This window comes from Pleurodeles waltl, chromosome 4_2, assembly GCF_031143425.1.
Source record: "Pleurodeles waltl isolate 20211129_DDA chromosome 4_2, aPleWal1.hap1.20221129, whole genome shotgun sequence".
NCBI lineage: Eukaryota > Metazoa > Chordata > Amphibia > Caudata > Salamandridae > Pleurodeles > Pleurodeles waltl.
The window spans coordinates 494448682-494472727 of record NC_090443.1 but is presented as its reverse complement, the minus strand read 5'-3'; the positions used below and the strand labels follow the sequence as shown (position 1 = coordinate 494472727).

The 24046-nt window shown below is 45.1% G+C and overlaps 1 protein-coding gene across 13 annotated transcripts in view; it reads left to right on the top strand.

Annotated features, from left to right (window-relative positions):
• Nucleotides 1–24046, top strand: part of NFIX (nuclear factor I X) — a 1024880-nt gene that overhangs the window by 38205 nt on the left and 962629 nt on the right. The window contains exon 2 of one of the 13 annotated variants that reach the window (XM_069231930.1): nucleotides 15859–15910. The exons of the other annotated variants lie outside the window; for them this stretch is intronic. The gene's annotated coding sequence lies outside the window, so the exon portion shown is untranslated. The remainder of the gene's footprint in view (nucleotides 1–15858; nucleotides 15911–24046) is intronic. 13 annotated transcript variants of the gene reach the window in all.

The window sequence follows — 24046 nt, the reverse complement described above, 5'->3', positions numbered from 1 at the left end:
GGTGAAATACCAGACTATGGTTACAGAATATTTTGCCCAGTTTGACCCCACCCCCAACTTCATATTTTGCTAACCAAAAGTAGCACCCCCCCCTCCTGGAAGGATCAGGGTCTCGCTCGCTATGCACCCTTGAGGGACTGGTCTAACAAACTTCACCCTGGGCAGCACTGCTTTCGATCTGGGCTTCTTCAAGAGCCACCTCTGCCAGGAGGCGTCGCAGGGTCATGGGTGTAAGAAACCCATTGATAGCCACTGTATTGGCGCCGAGCCCAGTGTGGCCTAGCTGCTCGGGCTGCGGGGAGCTCTGTGGGTTAGGGTTGTAGTCGCCGCCTAAATTGCTGAAATTGACGCGCCGCGGTTTCACTATCAGTTGTCGACATGAAGTGTCAGGCGTCACTTTTATGCTTTCGGCCCTGCCACAAGGGAGCGTGACATCCATGCAACTAGCTGGCCATGCAGAGCACCACTTTCAAGCCCTGGGGTGGTATTTATCTGACTTTGAACATGTTTCCTGCGGGGCTTCTCATCTTTTGTGGCCTGCCCGTGAAGACCATTGCCTGCTCATGGCGGTTATCAGCCTCCACAATGCAACCACGTAGCCTGACTTCACAACCAGTAGTGCTTCCACTTCTTGAGTCTTCGGTTTCTAAAACATCTCCGTGGGGGCTCGTGTGTGTATGTGTTCTGTCTTACGGGCAGCATCTGCATTACAGCCTCTGTGCCATTTACAAGAAATGCTCGGGTTCCAGAATCTCGCGCTCGGGCTCCGTCGTGACCTTTGGCTATCGAGTGACGAATCTCACTGTCTCTCTAGTCTCGCTCTTTCATGTCACTTTACCAATTTTTAGATGTCTCTGTTTTAATTTAATTTAGATAGAAGCCTCCGAAAATGTATGTTTTTTTTAACAAAGGTCTGTGGAAAAAGCAGCAAGTTCGCACAGGTTGCAAACATGTTCACTCGCAGTGAAAATCGCGATTTTGCCATAATTTGTAACTTATGCGTCCACATGTAACACTAACAAAATGGTTCCCTGCACTGAAATTTGTTCGGGCGGGTGTACTTGGGAGCCAGTCTCACACGAGGCACCGCTGGGTCCCCTGCGCACCACAGAGTAGCACTTTACCGTCACGCTGAAACTGATCTGTGCAGCATAAGAGTGGCTACGCACATCATCGGCGCGCGCCCTTCCCAACCTGTGCAGCGCAGCACTGTTGGTTTTCAGATAACGCCGCGTGAACTGTAGTTCACCCGGCACCTGTGCCCCTCCGCGGCGCAGCGCCTTCAGCACTGTGCTGGGCTGGACATAGAAAAGTGCAGGCACTCACTGTCCCAGAAAACCGGGTTCTTACTCAGAAGCGCTGGTACTCTCCCTTTCAAATTAAAGTGCTGGTACTGGGTACCTGTACATTGGAAGCACTGTTTGTGTATAGAAAAGCTCAACAAAAGGCAAACCTGCAGATACATTTTCTGCAAACATTAACCCTTGCAAAAGGTAAATCCGCAGAGTAAAACATCTGCACGTTTTCTGCTTGTTTGAATAGAGTGAAACTTATCCTGAAAGGCAGAAAAAGAATTGCTCTTGCGAAGGTACTCCTGGAAACTTTCTTACGCTTTCCAGGTTAAGAAAACAACGATTTTTAACACAGAGTTTGCGAAGGGCACTCTGTGGGAAAGTAAAAACAAACCCCAAATGGGGAGCATACATACCAATATAACAAGTGCCAAGTGTGCCTTCCATGAAACAGAGCTAAACTGTAAAGCAGCTTGAATTAAATAATATATGTCAAGTCCGTTTTGCAGAAGAACTGGCCAAAAAGTTCTGGTCGACCACAGCATTCCATGTCGATTGGTCAAAACCCCAGGTCTCTTCTCATCTGCCCAGTTCTGGTCAGAAGAAGCAGCCTGTTGTGAATTAAATTTGTATTAAGCTTGCAGGTAAACATTAAAGTGATCAACCAGGAAAGACTGCTGGAAGTTACAACACACATACCGTTATTTTCTGATTTATTCATAAACCATGGGGGGTTTTATATAACCAACACATGCATGTTAAGTTATTGGCCTTTGGATAACGTGTCCCTGCCTATACATGGTCTGGTATCGCCACCGACCACCCAGATTGCCTTTTCACGCAATTACAGTTGAGATGTTTTTATTGGAAACCGAAGCATGAGTCGTAATTGTGTATTGCGGAGAGTTACATGAAATGTAAATAATGACTTCTTTATATGAGGCCCACCCCATCTGTGCTGTTCAGTAACATTGAGTGGAGCACTGCCTCTGTGTTAGGAAATTAGTGAAATATCCACATTCGAATGCGACAGAGTGTCTAATTTCTTTTGTGACTAGAAGGAGACCGAGATTGATAATGAGGCGGGAAATGTGAATTTCGGAAAGAGAAAAGTTCTCAGAGTCAACTAAACCTTGCAAAGTGTAAAATTATAACGAAAGTGAAATTGAAGTAGAGAGAAAGCTACTGTTAGTGAGTGGAAACAATGAGAACAATACTGTCTTGTTTATACATTTTTTTAATCAAACTTATTTTTAGTGAGCTTAAATCATCAGTTATAAGTAATAGGCACCCTAATCGTACAGATATCAAATGCATAGTACAGAATCTTACTTTACGATACCAACTAACCCTTTAAGCTATCTAAACATCCATTAATGAAACGTCTCTGTCCAAATGGCTAAAGACTACAACAAACAAAAAAGGATTCTGTCTAGGAGGGCAATTAGTGTTGGGGAATCCTTGAAACACGAAGGGGCATATTTACAAGGTTCTGGCACTGCCTCAGCTTCATTTTTTTATGCTAAGGCGGCGCTAACCAGTCCCCCACCCTGCGCCATATTTACAAAGTGGCGCAATGCAAGCATTGTGCCACTTTGTAACCCCTTGCACCACATTATACCTGTGCCAGGTATAATGTATGACAGAGGGCGTTCCCCCGCAGGGAGGCCCAAAAAAATGGCACAGTGAAATTTATAAGATTTCACTGCACCATTCTAGCGTCATTTTTTAACGCCTGCTCAGGGCAGACGTTAAAGTGACGCTAGTGCATTAGCCTATGAGTCTCCCTGTGCTTTGCTGGACAAGCACCAACATTTTTGGTGCTAGTGCAGCAAAGCAACACAAAAGCGTCAATAATTCTGACACTATTGTCCTAATGTGCGCCATGGTGCAGTGTACTGTAAATATAATGCTACCATGGTGTTAGGGGCGCAGGGTGACTCAAGGAAACTGGCGCATCGGAGCAGATGCATCAGTTCCTTGCAAATATCCCCATAGTCTTTCAGTCCTTTCCTTGTCTCATCAGATTGTAGATGGTTCCTGCCAAGGTTACAGTTCATGCATTCCATTGTCTGATGTCAATAAAGGGGATTCTTTCTTCTCCCACTGAAATGCAATTGCTAATTTCACTGCTGCCAAGTATCGCCCCACTAAATACTAATCAGACCTTGATAGACTCTAGTATCTAGGAAGCCTCACACCTATCAGCAAACTCCAGCATCTAAGGACATGGAGTATTGGAATATTTCTTCTAGATCTTTTTCTATATCTTCCCAAACAGGTGTTTGTTTGGGGTATTTCCACCACATAAGTATAGTAACCCCCGACCAGCTGCACCCTCTCCAGCATTCCTGGCCAGCAAGGGGGTGCATACCATGAAGCCGAAGAGGTGTATAATGCCAACCATAAAACATTTTCTATTGTATCTCGCCGTTCCTAATACATGTAGGTTTTTGTATATCATTTTCCTCTGGGTCTCCCATTCTCTGTTTGCAGTTTATTTACATATGTCTCCCAACCATTCATATGTGCCCAAGTAGATATAGATAACGGGTCTTTGTGATGCATATACATATTAGAAATTCGATTCTTACACTCAATGCATCTAGGAGTCATTTTTTCAATCAAGGCCTTTTCTCTTACAGCTGCTCACTTTATTTGATGATTAACAACCCAGTGTCTCAGATGTGTCTCTGTATCTCATTGACTCATAAATATGTTTTGGATTGCATGGATAATTTATAGAACTTTCTGGAAAAGGTCATGAATGATTGTACATTAGCTCCGCATCTGCCCATTTATTGAAAGGACCACTTTTTAGAGCTGGGGTCAAGTTTCTGTTAAATTGTATCAGGTCTTTGGAGATGGGAAGGATGTGAGGGTTAACCTCTTTGCAAGAAAATCTCAGCAACTTAATGAACAATGTCACCCTTCTCCCACTTTTTGAGCGACCTGTTGACGTTATTTCATTTCAATTCAATTCTGTTCGAGGTCCAAGGAGTGTCCACTTCTCTTGCACATCATTCATCATGGGAGCCATTGATATGATCTATAATCTCGACAGTCGTTGCTTTTTCCCTTTGTCCTCTTTGTCCCTGCCACCCTTGTCTCTGATCTGGGGTTCCAGAGGTTTTTTCTTGGTTATCTGGACTATTCACACCATTCACCTCAGTTAGTGTGAAACCTAACACTTTGCATGATCCCTGTTACCAAGGTGGTGGGCTCTATCTCCATATTCAAAAGCAATGTCGAAGGGATAAATCCACATATGATACACCTTTATGGCTGTCATGGTGTTTCCTGTTAATGTATTTTTCTGTTTGGTGCAAGGCTGTGTCAACATGAGGCAGTCCTGCACCAAATAGTTTTCTTTTTTTATTTTCAAAATGAAAACCTCCAAACTGGATTTCTTTTTTAAAATAAAAAATGTAATGCTCCCCCTGCCATGGGAGTCATCTCTCATGGTGGGTGGAGCATTATTAACATTTTACTCTCCCTCACTGCCATGGTTTGCCTGTCAATGATGGACAGTAAAGAAAATGGCAGTATGTCCACCCATCCTGATAGGGTGGGTGGACGTATTGCTATTTCTCAGATAGCCCTTAGTGCGCTGGGCCGCTGGGGGGATTGGCTATGGTGGTGAAGGAGTAGTCACTGCTGCAGGCAAACCTGTGGCCCAGCTGCATTTAAATCAGGTGGGAGGACCATTATATTGGCAGGAAGGATACTCTAGCCCTTAGTTCTTGAAGGTTTTTGTTAACATCCCCACTGATCTCGCCATATAGTTCCTTCTTAAGTGGTGTCAACTAAGTCGTGTTTGTAATAGATATGAGACTGCTGGTGGTATGTTCTCTCATTCCGATTGCCCATGGTTTCCACTCGTGCCTGTGTGTTGACGCCTGCTACGTGTTGACAGGATAGCAAGACTCTCTATACTTTCTTGTTGAAGGGCATGCATCCTCCAACAGGCCAGTCTGGCCAGTGGTAGAGACAAAGTGTGGCGCTTTTAATCACCAAAAAATCCCTTCCAACAGCTCGTGGCCTCGCGCATCTAGTCTTAGAGAGTTACTGCTATTCACATGGGATCTGTCTCAGAGTGTGTTTATATAGCAGTGCTATTGGTGCAGCGCACTAGTCTTTGTTTACGCAGCATCAGTTTCAAAGAGGGTCTACCCTGGCGGCCCGTCCAAGCTTAGTGCAATTGAGCCCCAGGCCAGTCCAGTTGCATGATTAGGCAGAAAAAGATGTTGCTAAATTGTGTTGTAAACCGACTGGTATGTCTGTCAGGCACAATTTTAAAATGTGGTTAAAAATGAGCAATTTGTTTCTGACCATTAATTAAATGTATTTCAGCATACAGGCTAGCCACCTCTTTGTAATAATATTTCAATGTGGTGGCACTTCGGTGATCTTTTTCTCGGGACCCACTGAATGAGGTTAACTTTTCTCTCACCAGTTATTGCCAACAGATGCCCATATTCACAAGTAGTTTGTGGACTCCTGATCAGTTGTACCTTGAAGAGCAACCTCACACACCAACGCCAGGCTAAGAGGGAGAACCAAGCAAGTTTAAGCACCTATTGGGAGCACAAGGAGCACATTCTGGTGGTGAGGGACGAAGGAGGCTCACAATATTTCTTTGTAGGCTGAGCATTCGTTGGGCCTCATGCAGTGAGTGATGATGTTGCTGTCTAGCCCTTTCTCTACAACTCATTCACTGCAGGCAGTTGCTCTTTTGGACTCCACTTTTAGGCTGCTTTGTTCTGCAGTGGTAACTCCATTATGGCTTTCTCAACAGCAAGTAGGATTCTTTCCTTAACCACCTTGCTGCAAACCCTCCCCCCATGCCAAGCCTTTTTGTGGCTATTTGGGGTAGTGTGCACTTAGGCCCCCATAACTTTTTGTCCACATAAGCTATCCACGCCAATTTTGCGCCCTTCTTTTCCTGCATCCTAGGGATCCTAAAGGTACCCAGGGCTTGTGGATTCCCCTGGAGGGGACTGAGAAATTTGACAAAATTTACCTAAATGTTGGGTGTTTTGGGAAAAATAGGAAAAAAGTGCTGCAGAAGAAAGCATCTGGTTTTCTCTGCAAATGGCATCAACAAAGGGTTTGTGATGCTAAAATCACCATCTTCTCAGCTTTCAGGAACAGGCAGACTAGAATCAGAAAACCGGATTTTTCAACACAGTTTTGGAATTTCACTGGAACATACTCCTTTTTTCCTATTTTCTGTGCTTTCGACCTCCTTCCAGTTAGTGACAGAAATTGGTGTAAAGCCAATGGTAGATCCTGGAAAGCTATACATGTCTGAAAAGTAGACAACATTTTGAATTTGGCAAGGGGCCATTTATGTAGATCCTATAAAATGTTCCTATTGAAAGTAACACATTAATTAAAATAATATTGAAATTGAGATGACAAAACACAGCCATTTGTGAAAGTTTTCATCTGTAACTTTTTCTAAGTATGGCAGATTTTTAAAAACAATATACCGTTACATCCCCTAGACTCTTCTGGTTACAGGGCTCTACTGGGCTTTTAGGTTCTTCAAGAACCCAAGCTACCCAGAGCCAATAACTGAGCTTCACCTTGCAATGGTTTTTTATTGTGTACGAGGTATACAGCAATTCATTTGGTAAAATATCAAGAGTGAAAAATAGGTATCAAGGAAACCTATGTATTTCCGAAATGGGCACATGATATGGAGTTTAGAAGCAGTGGTTATTTACACATCTCTGAATTTGGGGGTACCCATGCTAGCATGTGAATTACAGGGCATTTCTCAAAATGACTTCTTTCTTACATACTGTCTTACACTTGGAAGGCGCAAATGCAGAGAAAGACAATTGGTAATAACACTTGTTCTGCTATTCTGTGCTCCTGCAAGTCTCCCAATAAAAATGGTACCTCGCTTGTGTAGGTAGGCCTAGTGCTTGCGACTGGAAACGGCCCAAAATGCAATGTGGACACATCAGATTTTTCCACTGAAACCTGACTTGTCTTTTTGCAATGTGCCTAGCTGTGGATTTTGGGCTCTAGCTCAGCCGGCTCCTAGGGAAATCTAGCAAGCCTGTGCATTTTTGAAAACTAGATACCATGGGGAATCCAGGATGGGGTGACATGTGTGTCTTTCATCACATTTTTCTACCCATAATCCCTTGCAAACCCTAACATTTGTCTAAAAAACACATTTGACTCACATTTCTGTGATGGAAAGTTCTGGAATCTGAGAAGAGCCACATACTTTCTTTGACCCAGCATTCCCCGAAGTCTCCTGATAAAAATGGTATCTCACTTGTGTGGGTAGGCCTAGTACCCGTGACAGGAAACCCCCAAAACACAACATGGACACACCACATTTTTCTACTGAAAACTGACTTGTTTTTTGCAATGTGCCTAGCTGTGGATTTTGGGCTCTAGCTTAACCGGCCCCTAGGGAAACCTAGCAAACCTGTATATTTTTGAAAACTAGACACCTGAGGGAATCCAGGATGGGGTGACTTGTGTGGCTCTCACCACATTTTCTTACCCAGAATCCCTTGCAAACCTCCACATTTGTCTAAACACACATTTTCCCAACATTTCTGTAGTGGGAAGGGCTGGAATATGAGGATGCCACAAATTTCCTACCACTCAGCATTCCCCTCGGTTCCTGACTAAAATGATACCTCACTTGTGTGGGTGGGCCAAGTACCCGAGACAGGGAAAGCCCAAAAACATGTAAAGATTGAGGCAGCACGAAAGCGTGTTCATAAGTGCAGTTTTTAAAAACATTTTTAGGCTGACTCTGCTTTTGGCACCCACACAAGTGAGGTATCATTTCTCACTAATTCTGAAAGTGGACAGACAACCAGGGGGATCAATAGTGGAATCCCTTCCCGGAAATTATAGACATAACCTATACTACTCTCAGACAGGATATACATCTTAATTCCATAATGTGCCCTCTTGCCAATAATGTACTGCCTAAAAACCAACCAGCCCGTGAACATCACCAAAGTCTCATCCACAGCTATTTCTTTTCCTGCAACATAGATATCTGAAAATTGATCTACAAAGTGATCAAGGACAGGCCGAATCTTAAAAAGACGGTCACAGTCAGGGTGATCTCGTACCAACGCTGAAGCATCGTTAACAAAATGCAGCATCCGAAGCAAAAGCAAATACCGATCATGAGTCATGATCGCAGGAATTATGGCCGTTGCCATCAAGTGACTGGTAGACCGACATGAAGACAGGGAGGACTTCCTTTTCAGGGCCATCAAAAAAGTTGAACCCAAGAACTTCTTCAACTCATCCAGATTTGTGGGAGTCCAACAGGTAGCTCTAGAGCCCGGCCTAAGTCTGGCAATGTTTTCCCTCAAATACTGCTCAGCATATAAATTAGTCTGCTCAACAACCTCATCCAAAAATACATCGTCCATAAACAACTGAAAGAATTTCATGGGCAAAAGGTTTGTTTTCAGTATTCACTGTACACCCTGTTCAGTATTCACTGCAACACCAGTAAAGGCAGGCAACGCTGGCTGCACCATGTTTGGGGCAACTCAGAGATCAGCACTTCTAATGGAAAGCCGTGCAGCCCCAAGCTTCCTTCCAGATGCCTCTTGCTCCACTATCAGCACATCAGTGTCCTCCTCTAAAACAGGCACTTCCTCCGCTATAAGAGTGGCTTCATCATCAGATGGTTCTTCTCGGATAGAAAATTAACTGCCAAAATCTTGCACTTCCTCCTCTGCCTCTGTCTCATAATCATGGTCAGAGGAAGATTTGAAAAGCATACCAACAACCTGCTGAACAGTAATCCTGCGGCTAGCCATAATTCTTCCTAATAACAGTCCCTTGACAAATAAGTCAACAACACTCTAAAATAAGTAATAAACAAAGTGTGGCTTTATAACAAGGACCTATATACTCAAAAACTATACCACTCACTTGCCAGAGCCAGCTAGACTCACCAGCACCTACTCTGCACAGACACAGCAAGAACCAACGATATCCCACTAAAAAGGAAAAACAAAATAAAATGACACATAAGACAACACAATACACATCGTGCACAAATCCAAGGAGAACTTCACACAATAAAACATAAGCTAAATATGCTGCTATTATTACACCATTTACAAAAAACTCATTCATGCATGACAACGATACTCATTTGGAGAAAACATTACAATTAAGGTTTTCTTACCAAACACGTGCAACTACGCAAACTGTAGGTCTACCACTGCCAAAACCGCAAGCAGGAGCCACAGCAAAGGAATCAAAAGCTTTGAACTAAAATAGACAGGAGAAATAAAACATTTTGATCACAAAATGCAAATGATTTGCCAGTCCACAAACACCCCGCCACCAAGTATTCAGGAACTTTCCCTGGTGTCCATTGGTTTTCTGCCCTCCTTGGGGGCAGATAGCCTTAAAAAAGGCTGATCTGCCCCCAAGAGTGGCAGAAACGGCCAAAATACTGGCTCTCCAACATTGCCAAAATACAGTCCTGGTGGCCTAGTGGTTTCTGACCCCCCTGGGGACAGATGGGTCTAAAGAAAAGGCTGATCTTCCTCATGGGGGGAAGAAACAGCCAAACTAATTCCCCAGAAAGGGGAGCGACCCTTGCCCAAGGGGCCACTCCCTAACATCGCCAAAAAAACATAGCTGGTGGTCTATTGGTTTCTGCCCCCCTTGGGGGCAGATTGGCCTAAAAAAGGGGAAGAAACCAACAAAATTATTGCTCCCCAAAAAGGAACGACCCTTGCCCAAGGGGCCACTCTGTAACATCGCCATAAAAGCATCCCTGGTGGCCTAGTGGTTTCTGCCCCACTAGGGGGCAGATGCGCCTAAAAAAACAGACAGAACTGCCCCCAATGGGGGCAGAAAGAGCCAAATATTTTCTCCCCAAAGGGGTGCAACTCTTCTCCAAGGGGCCGCTCCCCAACTTTGTCAAAAAACACTTGAAAATGTTAAAAAACACAAAATCCCTGGTGGGTGGCGTGTCCCCGGCATCTTCTCATGATGTCGGCGCAGGGTGTGCGCCAATGTCATCAGATGCCGTGGGGGGTGTCGGGGTGGCAGCAGAAGTGCTTATGCTGCTATCCCTGGTGGGGGGGGTCTAGAGGGCTAGTCCATGAAGGGAGCACCAGCACTTCCCCCGTGGGTGGGTGGTAGGATGGCTGGGAGCCATCTGACACCCATGCCCACTGCGGCGTCGGACGGCTTCCAGACAAAGTCAAGGGGTTAAAAGTGCTTCAAGGCAACACTTCTAGCAGGATGCATTACTTCAGGTCAGTCCCACTCTCGCAGGTGGACTGACAGTTAAAGAGCACAGCCTTGCAGTTCAAGTGTTACCCATCCAAAAGGCTCCCCTTACCAAGTAATCTGCCTACTCCTACTGACACCTGACTATACTGACAATCCTGTGGGGAGGGGCAGCAATGCCTTTGGGCTCACTCCAAAATTAGACAAATAAAAGAATATGTCACTCCTTCTACCAGCCACCAGAATCCAGCTACATTAAACATCTCTGGGGAAAGGTACCAGTATATTTCACAACATGTTGCTTAGGTCACCCTAAATGTTGCATTGTCAGCCACAAAAATGCATCTGAAGATATGTTACCAGTCAGTATACCACACCCACACACATGTTCCACACTCTTCCTAGGTCACACAATGAAAGTATTCATGTACTCTCAATCCTTGTTTTAGAGGACTGAGTGAAGAACCCGGACAAATTAGAATGGATGACATTTTAACTGGAGAGGTGCAGAAGCACCTTTCGCTGAAGTCGATAACTAGTAAGTGCTGGTCCTCTTCTCACAGAATTAATGATACACCACTGCCAGTCACATCTGATACAGTCTTCTAGCCGGTTTCCTTACCTTAGGATATTCCCCAGGTGTTAGACTGGTTCAAGACGTTTTCAAGCAGTACCCCTGCTCGCCAGTAGGCGGCATTGTTTGGCTCTGGTTGTCTGCACCAGAAATTATGTGAGCAGTACTTATATAGATGCCAACCCAGGGCAATGGCGTCAGTTCTTTCATTTCCACACCAGATAGCACTGATCTGTAAAGAGTTGCTTTTTAACTGTTTGTTTAGAAACTTTTTATTCAACCCTTTTTCAAGAGATTTTCTCTCCTGTGTGGCAGGATGTCCCAAAAAAAACCTGCTGGTTTCAAACCATAGGGTGCCTGTCGCATACAAATGTCTGTGACAAGACCCACACTTGATCTGTCTGTAGTGCTTGGAGAGGGACCAACTCCAAGACCTGCGAGGACTGACGCGCCATCCTCCCGAAACTCTGAGGGAGTGTTCCCTCAAGCTCCTCGCCGTCTAATGTTGGATGACCCTGCGACACTCAAGATCCTGGTCAAGTGAAAGGTCCTGGGACCACCGGCAGAGCCGCACCTGCTTTCGTTGCTCAATTTGAAGTCATCAGGTAAGTCCCACCACAAAAGGAAATCCAAGAAGTCGAAGAGATCTTCGACTTTGCTGCACCTGTCAAAGTTTTCTGACAAGGCATGGGAGCGTACTTCCACAGAACCTGAGTCAGAGTCCACTCTGGTCTTCCCTGACTTTCCTGGAGTCGGAACAACCGCCGCCCAGCTGAGAGAAGTTTACGAGGCCATGCACCTCATATTTGGGTGGCCTGGCCCCTGTGGAGCATCTTCGGGTCCCACAGGCTCGGTAGGAGCCCCCACTGGATCCTCACCAGCGAGTTCGCCCTCTTAGATAGTCCAGTGTCATGGATCCGGTGTTGGATTCAGAGCAAAGCCGCATGTGAAACCGAAACCTTCCTCAGCACCCTCTCAAGTGGTGACGCCCCTGGCTCCACCGGTTCTGACATCGAGCTGGATGGGCATCATCTGACGCCAATTTTGGCGTACCTGGACCATGTCTTCCTGGTCAGAGTCAGTGCCTGGAGAGAGAGATGAATGGGAGGGATCTGAAGACCCTTATGGATACCAGCATCTTCTAGATGATACTGTGGACAACTGGTATGAGGAACTTGTAAAGGTCAGTGAGTTAGACATCTCACCGGACACTGGCTTGGTCTCTCCTCATAACGTGGCTACGGAGGAGGGTGCTTCATTCACTGTGGTGCTGTGTAAGATGGCTGAGGTCTTGGGCCTAATACCCTCAGGGGCAGTAAAGACAGGTGTGCTTCAGGCATGAGTCGCCCCATCCGAACCCCTACTTCCTGTTTATTGAAGCCCTTACCAATGTCCTACTAGAGCGTTGTCCAAGCCCTGCACATAGGCTCCTGTGTGGGAGCAAAGAAAGGGAAAGCTGTACAGGAATGAACCATTTCTCAATGGATTGTCCTGTGTATTAACATTTGCTATGCACTGGCCAAGAATCAGACCCCTGAGGGCTTGTGGGCTTACTGTAGCGGAGCCAATGCAGAAACCACTATGTTAGCATGCTGTGTTCCTCTGAATATCTGTCAGACAGCGACATGGGCATCCCTGCACTTGTTCGCAAAACATTACTGGCTGGACAGTGAGGTTCATCATGACGGGCACTTCACCCATTCGCTCCTACAGGACATTTTGGTTTAATGGGATTTGCTGACCCTCCTCCGGGAAGGCATTGCTTGGGTATATATTCACAAGCAAGGAATCTGCGGCTAGAAGTCTGTCAGATGAACGAGTTACTTGCCTTCGGTAATGCCTTATCTGGGAGAGACTCTATCTAGCCACAGATTCCTTACCAATCCTCCCATATTCCTGCAAACAGGTCCCGGTATAAGCAGCACCCCTTTCAGGGCCTTAGTCTTTTCCTCACCAGTGGTCAGGTCTTGTCCTAGCTCTGTGCTCCTGGGTTGGAAAGTCACGAAAGTAACTGCGTTCATTGCGCTGTGGTGGCGTCAACATAGGTACCGCTCACATCACTTCTGCTGTGACGCTACCTATCGGTGTCAAGGGTACTGCTCGAAATTCTTCTGAATCCAATCTGATGCCTGGGATTATATTCAAAGGTAAGGAATCTGTGGCTAGATAGAATCGCCACCAGATAAGGTGTTACAGAAGGTAACTTGTTCATTTGGTCTTCACTCCTATCCATTCTGTTTTTCTGTACTCTTTTTATTTTTTTTAACAAGTCCACATTATATTCACACACCTAGCCTGAAGATTCTCATATGTATCAAACACATGCATGCTCTAATGAATCTTAATTCATACTCAATATATGATGTTATTCTTCCTAAATTAATAATACCATTAACAGTTTCTCGAAATTCAACTTTGAGTCTCCAGTTTCATGTGAACGTGACTCTCCAGCTCCTCTCTGCTGCTCTTGCGGTCTTGTCTCATTATTATGTGGAGATTATCTTGAATTTAACAGATCATCTAAAAATCAATCCTCCTTTACAGAATCACGTTCCATTTCTTTCTCACTTTTGGTTTAATCTTTTTCATTATTTTTTTTCTTTTTGTCTGTTTCTTTAACAACTGGACGGAACATACACTCTCCCTCTGTCCTGTTTTCTCTCTGGGCTTTCTTTTGTATACACCATCTTGCATCGAGCCAGTTGCTGTGGCATTTCTAACCTGATCTTTCATTATTTTCTTCCCTTCTTTTTCCTTTGCTACATGATCCCAGTCATTCATGGCTTCAAACTGTGCAGGTCTAAAATGTGTTTTCACCTAATGCATAGCACACATCAAATACTCAATCTTTCTCACGTTAAAAGTACCATTCATAGGACATTGCATGTTTTTATCATCCGTGGTAATCTTTTTTCAATCTTTGAACCATAAACAAGTATGACGCCCTGAAATTAGCAACATCTTGTGGTTAGGTAAATCTTCAGGTGGAATCCTACCTCCTTCACAGACAGGGATTTTAGACTTTTTCAACGCTGAATACATTTTCATTGAACCTAACTCTTAAACCACAAATCAAAATTCAACCAATTACGGTATAATTTCAAACGAGACTTGAAATGCAAACCACATGCAAAACGAATACTTCCTCTGCCTACCGGAATATGGGGGAGAAATTCAAACTCACCACTGAAACACTAAAGCTTGTGGTGTGTTAAGGTATCAGCATGCATTGACTATTCAGCATTTAAGGAAAGCAGTCTTCCTATTTTCGCACAAGAAAAGTAATCTCCAGGGTCTTCAAATATACTAGAGTTAGGGCCTGATTTAGAGTTTGGTGGGTGGGGTTACTCAGTCATAAACGTGACTGATATCCCATCTTCCGTATTACAATTCCATAATATCTGACGGAAATTATAACATGGTGGACGGGTTATCCGTCACGTATGTGAGAGTAATCTGTCCGCCAAACTCTAAATCGGGCCCTTAGTGTTAAAATAGTTCAAAGCTCCCAAACGCAGCTTGATTTCCAGAATGGTTGTCTATATTCCCATATTGTTCTTCTGCAAATTCTCAAGGAAAAGCAGCTGTCTTCCAAATGATTCATGAATCCTAGTATCAAGATCCTGGCAGCAGCAGCATATCAAAATTTCCCAGCAAGGCTGCCATGAACACAAGGAAACCTGTACTTAATTATTCAAAATGGTTGCTTCCTTCTCCAAAGTATGTGCAAATTTAAAAATACTTGGAAATATAGTTTTGTTGTTGGACATTGTTACATAAAGCATTCTTCAGAGACTCCACACCATTTGCCAAGCAGCGGTGACGTTCTGTGATCACTGCTAGCGTTTCTTTCCTTTAAATGGGCTTAGATCGCTCGGGTTTGGAGTACTGCAACCACATGTCCACTGAGCTGAGAATCATGGCAAATGAATCTTGACAATCACTGAGTTAAAAAAAAAACCTGCAGAGACAGTCAATAACTAGCCAGAAAAAGAACATGGAGCACAGATGCAGACTCTCCAGAGCCATAGAGTAGGCCCTTCCTTCGCAGTCATGTTCTAGAATGGTGTGCCTTGTAAGAAGACAGCATGGACTCATTTGCTAATTCCTTTAAAAAAAAAAACAAAGACCAGGAGAGAGAGAGGTGGCAGATTTAAGAGCATGGGTCTACTGTACTTCACATTCCGGATTTCCTTTTGAAATAAGTAGGACTCTGTGATGTAGATGGCTCCTGGCGCAATGCAAGGGCCTTGAAAATAATTAAGTTCATCACCTACAGAGACTATCAGTGGTATTGTCTCAGCTGTCTGCTCACTGCAGTTGTGATGATGTCTCCAAACCAGTGAATTCAATTCTGTTGGGTGGAAGATCCAGGTAAAAGCTGTAACAAATTTTAACTCATTGAACGAAACAGTGGAGACAGTATTAAAAGTCCAGATATGCAATAATTATAGGCCAAAACAATATTTTAGATTGTAAACAAGTTTTCTTTCTATTTTTGTTCCTCCTGAGAAATACTTTGCCGTCCAGTATACCTGTAAAGTAGAGTTCCAAAAAGCAAATCCACTTCTTACGTTTGATTCATCCCTACCAATATGACCTCATCAACCATAATAGTATCAATCCAGTGGCTTAGCCAAAGGTGTATATGTTAAGGAGAATTATCTGTGTGTACCACAGTACAAGGAACCAATCCTAAAAATAGGTCATCTGAATGTACTTCTTTTTTGTCAGTCGTCCTAGGGCCATCAAAGGAGTATGAAGTAACTGCTCAGCACTCAAAATGGTAAGCTATTACAAATAACCTTGATTACTAAATTACTTCTAAGAATGTGTTGTTGCTACTAAACCAGTTAGCATTTGGTTAGTTTCCCATATGAAAGATTCATTAATATTCACAAAGGTGGATGTTTTTATCCATGTCTGAGTTCCTGAAAACATATATCAAAGAGGAAAATCTTTAATAATTTTGCATGGTCTATGTGAAGACAACATGTCCAATCTCTATGTATAACTGCAGTTAAAATCAAAACATAAAATGTATAACAGTATTGCAAACAATTTATAATTCTCTCCTTCGTAACAGTAAAGCACACAGTAAATGTGGATATTTAAGTAGATCCCTCATCAAAGAGAATTTGGCGATATTACTTTAGTGCCCTACGCTTTGGCTGTACTGGGGATGGCAGTACAGTAGCAATGAGAGACATATCAAAACTGTACCTGAGCTGCTTTGCCTATATTTTCTTCAAAAAAACATTTATGTTGCAAATTGTCTTTGATTCACACCATAGTACTCTCTGGGAACTTTTTTTTGCATTATGTTCTTAAAGATAAGGTCATTATATAGGTCAAAGCCTACCAGACAGTGCAGCTGTCCAGTTGCGAAAATACTTCTTGAGGGCATTCTGAAAGCTTCCCTGGGAATGCATTTCACCCATTGCTCACCATTGGCTTTGTGGTTTGTAACTCACATTTTCTGGCTTTCTGATTGCTGCCTTCATTTGTTTTAGGCTGTCCAGCATGTCTTCATCTCTTCCAGGGAGCAAAGCTTGTTCACCATGTCTTCCTGCTTTTTTCCCCGAGTCCACTCTTTCTGTAAATAGGCTTTTGAATTGTGTTCTTATCTTGTCCCATTTGGTGTGTTTTCAGAGGCCAAATGTCAGGCTCAGTCTTCTGAGGGAGCTTGAGGTTTTCTTTTCTTTCTCTGACTTCAAAGTGACAGGATTTATGTGACAACCTTGTGGGTACTGGGAAAGAAAAGGTTTTTTCTAGTGTACAACAAAATGTAAGTGTCTATTAATGAACTGTGCAAATAGTTAAGACTATATCTGAGTTAAATAAAGCACAAACAAAGAACATTTTTAGTAATTCAGAAGTGTGGTGGAAACAAATATCTTAATATGATCAAAAGAATACAGTAGATGATGCCATTTCCAAACATTATCATTTGTGCACTGTATATTTTACCAGTAAAGATGTATGTGTAAATGTAATGGTAATTTCAGTTGAAAATGTGTCTGTAATAGTACTGTGCTACCATCCCATGACTACTCCACACTGCACCACTCCACTCTACACCACTCCACTCTGCAATACTCTACTCTAAGGTATGGCACTCTACTCTACGCCACTATATGATACTCCACTACGATATGACACTCCACTCCACCACACTCCATTCTACGATACTCTATGCCACTTCACTCTAGGCCAATGTACCCCATTCTATTACAGTTCACTCTACACCCCTCCACTCTGACACTCTCCTTTATCCCACTCTATGCCCCCTACACCACTCCACTCTATGCCACTCCACTCTGTGACATTCTACTCCACTCTATGGCTCTACTCCATTCAACTATACTCCACTCTACAACACTACCCCACTCTATGCCACTGTGTGCTACTCCACTCCACGACTCTATGCCACTCTACTCTATAAACCTTGCTCTATGGTATTCTACTCTATGCCACTCTGTAGCACTCCACTCTACACCACTCCACTCTATTCCCCTCCACTTTACTCCACTGAATTCTACTCCACTCCACAACACTCCAGTCCATGACACTCCACGACACTCCACTCCCCCTTCTTCACTCTACTCACCTCTTTGCCACTCTGCTCCACTCTTCACCACTTCACTGTGATACTCTACTCTACTCTACGACTCTCTCATCTATGCCACTACCTTTTACCCATGATGAACAGCAGTTCCAACATGGCTGTGTACAACATGGCTAAAACACATTGGCAAAGCTGATAGCTCTTGTATAGGCAAGAGCTCTTGGCTTTGCCAATGCTTGTTTCTCACCTGTTTCAAGCAGCATCTTGAGGGAGGAGGTTGGTACAGTCCGCGGCAGTCCCAGCCGGCACTCGCTAAGATCCTGAGGGATTCTGCAGCTGGTGGTGCAGCAGCGACACCCTCTACCCTGAGGCAGTGGCATTGAGTGATGTCCTGAAAGGAGCATACACCATGAAACCTGGGTTTGTCATTGGCTTAGGTTCTAAAATGGCAGCACAGCAGTTTGGATTAGTGGCACCCTGAGCCTAGTCTAAGTATGGTGTGGTGATGCGGCGTTACCAGGGCAGATATATGTAGTTTCATCAGTGGCGCCGAGGGGCTAGTCACAATATGGAATGGGCTACGACAGTGAAGACGTCACACACCCCGTACTGCAACAGCGGTACAGGGAGGCCTATCTCAAAATAGTCCAATGAGAGGCACGTGATTACATGAGAACAAGTGCAATTTCTTCTTCCACCTCTGCTCAGTGATTAATTTGTGCTTATTGATTCCGGTGCTGAGAACCGGCACTTATTTTTGAGGGCCGGGCTTATTCTTCTGCCTCAAGCACTTGCTGCGAGCAAAAGACACATATGGGAAAGACGGAGGAATAGAAAAACGAAAAAGCGTCACAAAGGTTGAAAGCAGAAAGCTGCAAGAGTAAACTGAAGGGGTGGGGAGTGGCTCTAAATGGATTGAAGAGGCCCAAGATGGCTTCAGGATTACGCTGCCTCAGTATTCCGTGCTCGCACATTTAAATGCAGCAGTCGCGTGTTTAAGAGAAAGGCTTTGGGCACCGGAACCTTTTTATTTACAAATTAAGCACTGCCTCCGCTGCTTCTCGGAACCACCTCCAAAAGGTGCAAGTACAGTAGTTTTTGGCAGAGTAGATTTCACTCTGGTTTTGGCGTCAGGTTTGTTATATTCTACAACACGCTAGCCTAACAGAGAAGAAAGTTTGACAATGGTCCCTTGATTAAGTATTATTTAAAATGATGCAGGTCCCAATATTCACCCAACATCAGCCGAACCTTTCATCAGCCCCTGGGTCCTCTGTAAAGTCCCGGATTGAAAGCCAGGGTGTGAAACTCTGATTCCTTGGAGGGGGAATAGCGCAAAGCAGTCTACCGCCGAAGTTAAAAATAGTCCCAGGCTGTTTAAACAAGCATTTGGAATCCGCAGATGGACGGGGGAGGGGGAAATAAAGCTGAGCCAAGAATTGTAGGAGAGCTGGTTTAAATCTGAATTCAGCAGATTATCCGCTATGTTTCAGGAAGTCAACTTCATTCCTCATCTCACCCCCGTCTGTGTTTTAATAAGCACAACAGAGTACGGAGGGGTGGGGGAACCCCGATAGTCTCTTCTGCCACTGTGCTCTGCAGAACACACCGCTGCCGGCTTGTTTCTGCGTGGTATTCCTAGCGCTACACATATGCCAACCTGTCTCCCTGAGATGCTGTGCCCAGGCTGCCCTCCTGCCCTGAACCCTATACCCACCAATGCATAGCTGCCATCAGTGCCACACCCACTGTAAGTAATGCCCCCCGCCCTTTATGTATTATACATCGCTGTACATCTAAACAGGGCCACTGGAAGCATCGACAAAACACGAGTCTAGCTCAGAGGGATCAAAAGTTCTAAAAAATGACCCCGAGTGGTGTCACGCCCGGGCAGTCCCATTACAAAGTTCACGGAGTCACGTATCGGTGACTAATGCTGTATATAGGGTTAATCTGGTACTTATGAATTGGAACATTTGCCTAGGCAGTATCCGTCTTAAATGATGTACCCAACCTTCCTCCTGTGACTTCTATATGCAATGATGTACAGTTGCCCTGCACAGCGCTATACTCACCGAGGCACATCTTGACTGGATGCTGAGCCCACGGTTGCACATCTGCCCTGAACATCATTCCTACGTCTGCACATCTGCCCTGACCGCTTTACCCACTTTAGCACACCTGCTTTTGGTGCTCTAAGCACTGCAATACTTCTCCTCCAAAGGCACGCCCTATTCCCACCGTTGCCCATCAACCCTGAATGCTGCATTCCTGCTACATAGCGCCGCTGAACCTTGTAGCCACTTGTACAGATCTGCATTCTACCCCCACTCCCCGCAATAAATCGGGCTGTTATCCCCAGCTGGACCTTGCCTTGCATACACCCCCCCCCCCCCCCCCCCCCTCCGCCACATCTTCCTGGAGGCCTGTACCCTTCGCTGTACACCACGCCTGAACACTGCATTCTCCCTTGAACGCTATGCTGTCCCCCACAGTGCATAGTCTCTGCTACGCACCCGCCCGGAATCCCGCGCCCACCGCACCCGTAGCTCCAGCTCAGCAGCCGCTCCCCGTCAGCCCTCCCTGCACCCGCTGCCAGGGGTCGCCCTGGAGGTCTGTGCGCCCCGATGCCGACGGGCACTGCTCTGCTTCAGGGTTAGCTACAGGCTACCACGGATCCCTGCGCACTTCACCTCAGTGCGTAACAACACGAAGGGGGCCCCGACAGGCGCCCCCTTCAAACTCACACCCCCGCGGGAAAAGGCTCCGTCAACGAAAGGGGTGGAGAAATGGATTCAAGAGCTCTCGGTTGCAAAGAGTCCATAAATGCTCTGGCCACATGGCACACACCTTGAAGCCATCTGTATGTTATTTATTTATTCAGGAACTTTCCCCTTAATCCCCCGTTCCTTCTCCCCCGCCGATTACGATTTTTTTAAAAGTGATAAATGCTCACTGGCAAAGAGAAAAGTGAGCTGCGAAATAATTTAGCAAGTTCAAGGGTAACCTCGAACGTTTTCATCCAAGACTGTTTTTTTCCATCATCTCATTCTACCCTCAGCGCCTCCCCCAGGTTCCGAGGCGCACGTGAGGCGCACGTGAAAACCTTTAGCGGGCGCTGATGGCGAAGTGGGCTGATGGGGGCTTCTTTGCTAACGCGGAACAGCACGCTGGGGTTACATGTGTACTTTTCTTTTTCTGTTTATTTTCTTCTTCTCTAATCTGATGAGCTGCCGTGGTAACGCCACGACCGAGGGAAAAGCCAGAAAAATAAAATAGCGCCACCCTCTCCCCCACGGAATCTTAGCCGAAATAGCCCGCGAGCCCGACTCTCCATCAGTGGCTGTCATTTTTCTTTTCTTCCTTCCTTGAATGCCTCAATTATTTAATCTTTTTTTCCAACTATTTCTCTCTCCAACGTTCCTTCTGCCCATCTCTTTATTTTTTGTTTTGTAGTGTTGGTGTTGGCCTTTCAAACAAATACATACATATCGAACTATGCACATGCAGTCCAACCCCAGAGTCCCTCTAGTCCCACCCTGTACGTCTCCAATGGACGGTCGCGACAGAGATTGCGGTCGCCCCAGGTCACTGCAGAGCCCCTCCTCTCGTGACTTCGCCTGCCTCTCTCTAGTCCGTTATACACTCTCCATGGTCCACAAACTTTGTCTATTATTGGCGGGCAACCTCGGCCCTCATACACCACTCTGCACCACCACATGCCTCTTGTAGGTACTTGTGCCCGCCCCCATGCTTCAGCTAGATCTGTTTATCATGGTAAATCCCAGGCGCTAAACGCCAATTTGTTTTGGGGGATGTCGACATCGTTGGGTATTTCCACACTTATCACTGCCTCTGTTTCTGCAACTATATCCCTCCAGTAAGAGTTCACCTTTGGGCTAAGTAAGGATCGTCGTCTATCCTGCAGCAGAGGCAAGTGAGGGTAAAAGGACCCATGAAGAATGTTGAACTGGACCAACCTCAGTCGAGCTCAAAAGGCAATTTCTCCGGGATGCAGTAGGGCGGCCTCCCAGTCTGTGTTCTCCAGTTACCCTATATATGTCTCCAGGGTCTGACTGAGATGAAAAAATAGGCCCGGGCACCCTAAAAAAAAAAAGTACCCCACAATTGTGTATTATACATTTTCGCATGACACTGCTTCGGTGTTTTAAGTAGTATCAATATAAGGAGGGGGGTTTCTCTGAAAGAGACTTGTCCAAAAAACTGAAATTGAATTATCTAACTCTAGCTGCCAAGATCTATGAAGTAGATATTGATACTTACATTTTGTTTTCTTAACTCAAGTGGGAAAACAAAATGCAAACATCGCCAGCACTCCTTGGGCATGAATAAGTTCACACAAGTGAACCACATCTGAATATCTTCTGGTCAGGTACCTGTGCAGTCTACATACATTAATGTGCCCGTAGCCAGCCCAAGTTAGCTGGCTACGGCATATAAGCTAGTTATATCAATGGCAGGCCCAGCGGGGGGCTGGCATTGATGCCTCCTGCCCTGTTGGTGAATCGAAGGTAACAGAAGTCCATCTACCTCCTGGTACAGGCCTTCAGGAAGGCCGGTTAGGCATCTGAACAGCAGAGATCGATCTCAAATCGAACACCACTTAAAAAGTGGCCCACAACTGCAACTCACACCGGCCCATCAGCCATTGACCGAGTGCCCGCTTTACCAATCCGACCCTGTCTGTCTCCTATTTTCCCCGGAGTTTCCCAAGGTTATCTGGTATATTGTTGAGTATGGTGCGATACAGTTGGGATACAGCATTGTGAGGAAGAGCAATCCCCAGACCCTGGGTCTCCAGTGGGGTGTGCTATGGGAGGTCTGTCCCCAGGATACCCTCCACTCACAAGGCATGTGCTATTTGCATGTATTTGAACTTTGGGGGTTCGCCTGAGAATGTTCCTGTTGAAGTGTCTCAGACGGCTTGCCTTCCCCTTTCTCCAACACATTCTTCAGCTTGAGAATCCAAATCTGTTCCAATCTGTGGAAGCCTGGGAGCCTGCACATTTCAGTCAGCGGAGTACCCCTCCATAGAGGGTTGCCAAAGTGAGTGACCCATTCCACCTCACCACTGAGGTGGCCTCGTCCCAAGCCCCGTAGGGCGACCTGGGTTGGTTCTGGCAAGCACCTCCTCTCCGATCTCCCATAAACATAGTGGAGGAATGCCCGCTGGTGTATTGTTGCTCTCTCTATCTTATAGGCCTGTTAGTTGTGTGAGATATGCCCCATCTCATTAATGACATGTGGGTGCGCTGCCCTGTGGGATGTACACATGTCAGGCAGTACCAACTCCCTAATGTAGACCGACCTATACAACGTCTTTAGAGCTATTCATGGGGTAGCCCTGTCCCAGAGGAGTGTACAAAGTGGTTTGTCTAGTTTATCGAAGTACTTGAAAGGGACATGGAACAGAGTATTCTGTAGCACATAGAGCGATTTGGGCAAGGTAATCATTTTGTAGAGGACGATATTGCCCATTATCATTAAGGGGAGTTTGTGCCGTCGGTCTGTAGCTCTGTGTAAGTCCTATATAATTCAGTCCATATTGAATTGCAGGAAGTGCTCTTTAGTCAACTTGACTTCTAAACCAAGGTATTTGAAGCCAGAGGTTGTCAATCACCAGTTACCTGTCACCCCCTTCAGGCCCTCCTAGACTCCGAGTTGGTGAATGGTGGATTACTCTCAATTTATGCTGTATCCTACTTATGTCTCAAGCAGACGGAACACATATAGGGCCAAAAAAGGCCTTACTGTCGATCCACAGCTTCCATGACTCTCGGGGGTAGCTTGGCACTCTCGGGTGCCCTACTCAGTGGCTGAACAGCACTTGATGTGAAAGGAATGTCGACGTGGGCACAGGAGCGCAACAGAGTTCTTTGTGCAGAGATCTTCACTCATCTCTCTTGTCTGTGCAGTCAAAGTTACTATTAAATCATAGTTTATGAATACTGAAAAAGAGTAAACCTACAGAAAAGTATACATTTACCTTTGTGACTCAGGCCCAAAGTCTTGATTAAAGAACAATTAACATCAACAAATGCTTTAGATTACACAGAATTCCCCAGTGACACGCATTCCAATCAAGCTGTTAAAGTGGAGATTGATGATGCCTCTAGCCCGGTCCATTGCTGCATGAGCTCAACTATCACTTGTAGCTCAAGAGCAGCTATGTAGGCATCACAGTGATAGCCTGTACTGTTATTCCATAGCTGAAAAGTAGAGGTGTGTACAGGGTTGCCACCTATCTGTTTTTTTACCTTCCTAGCCTTTACTTTGAAGTACAGGCCAGTAAAAATATTGAGAAAAACAGTGAAATCCAATATTGTTCTGTTC